At 40.0% G+C, this 1,445-nt stretch overlaps 1 long non-coding RNA gene across 1 annotated transcript; it reads right to left on the bottom strand.

Moving 5' to 3' along the window:
* Positions 1-156: 156 nt before the first annotated feature.
* On the bottom strand, positions 157-599 carry LOC147820031 (uncharacterized; the record flags this gene model as incomplete). The annotated part of the gene is made up of 2 exons (XR_015438237.1): positions 157-283; positions 436-599. It is a non-coding gene; the product is annotated as an uncharacterized LOC147820031 (long non-coding RNA).
* Between the last annotated feature and the right edge of the window lie 846 nt (positions 600-1,445).

Here is a 1,445-nt window from a genome sequence, read left to right as displayed (position 1 = left end):
AAAAAAAAAAAAGAAAAACAACGATATGGATATCTGGTAGCTGATGTTTCCTGGAGGCTATCACCGCTCATGCTCTTCTGTTTAGTTCAAACTTGTCACTTCCTGTGTGGGAGGAGTCACCAGGCAGAAAACTAGCAATGTGGGTGCAGTACTTACAGAAGACAGTGAGGTTGAAGGGTGCACTCTTCTCTTTCTCCAGGTTGTTAGCAGCTGAGCAGTAGATAGGGCCGACCAGATCTGACCTGAGTACACCTGTGATGGTCAGTGTGCTGGACAGTTCCTCCTGTGATACAAACCAAAGGAGGAACTACATCAGTTACTGCATACTTTACGTTAAAAGCACCCAGCAAAAGTTTTCTGGTAAACCTACACAGTTTATATTCAGTGAACAGCACACAGAGTTTTAAAAAATGAGATTTAAAAAAAAAAACTGACATTTTTAATTGTGAGCCGTTTGCCGTCGTCCATGATGGGGGCGGTGCCGTTAGTCCAGGTGAATGTGAGGAAGGAGCCTTTAGCGGAGCAGTTCAGGACCACGGTGCTGTTGTGTTCGATCGCCTCGGGCATGTTGGGCACGATGACTACTTCAGACACGGGCTCTGCACAGAGACACAGGGAGGTTGGTGGAAATGAGGAAAAGGTTGTAACAGTATAACAATACAATAGAATTGAATGTGGGAGAAAAAAAAACATGACTGAGACCAAAGGAGAGGAGATTGTTGCTCTTCCATAGGCATGAAGCTCAATGAATAAATGATGTAAAAAAATAGTATTGGAGGCTTTTTATTTATTGTTTTTTCTAATTTTCCCTTTATTTAAAAGTATATTTTGCTGTATACATTTTCAAAAGCACCAATTCCATCAGTAGAAGAACATGTCAAGAGTCGTTGGAGTAGGTTCCACTTTGCCGTTTTTTTTCTTTTTCTGGCTCACTGTTAAGCTACTGTCAGTGAAACTTATCACTTCCTGTACAGATGTTTCACATTAAAAGTAGAAGCAAGTTAAAAACAGTGTTTTTGTTTTGTGAGATTCTGTGCAGGTTCACGTGTTGTTGTTGTTGTTGTTGCTATTGTTGTTGTTTTTTGTTGTTACCCGGCCTTTGTTAGCAACAGGCCTCATGTTCTCATAGACAGTGTTAGATGACTGACGGGTTTCTCTCCTTAATGGTAATTAATTGTCAGGAAACTCAAAAGACAAAAGATGAACATCTGTGGGGTGAAAGCATCTGGTTCTTTGATAAAAAGTCAAAGATACAAGAAGCTTGCAGACATAAAAATTGAAGTAGAGAAGTCAAGCACGGCTCCCAAGATGCATTTCAGTAAGAAATGTCCAATGGTGAGTTTCCATTAAATGCGTTGCAAAAGATTACACTTTTAGAAAAACTGATTACACAATCTGCAGCTGCTGCCATCTCAATTTTGAATACATTCACTATATTTACTTCC

This window comes from Seriola lalandi, unplaced genomic scaffold (assembly GCF_002814215.2).
Source record: "Seriola lalandi dorsalis isolate HSWRI2012SDOR001 ecotype SW California unplaced genomic scaffold, Sedor1 jcf7180002004893, whole genome shotgun sequence".
Taxonomy (NCBI): domain Eukaryota; kingdom Metazoa; phylum Chordata; class Actinopteri; order Carangiformes; family Carangidae; genus Seriola; species Seriola lalandi.
The sequence above is the reverse complement of the archived record's forward strand: the minus strand, read 5'-3'. Positions and strand labels throughout refer to the sequence as shown.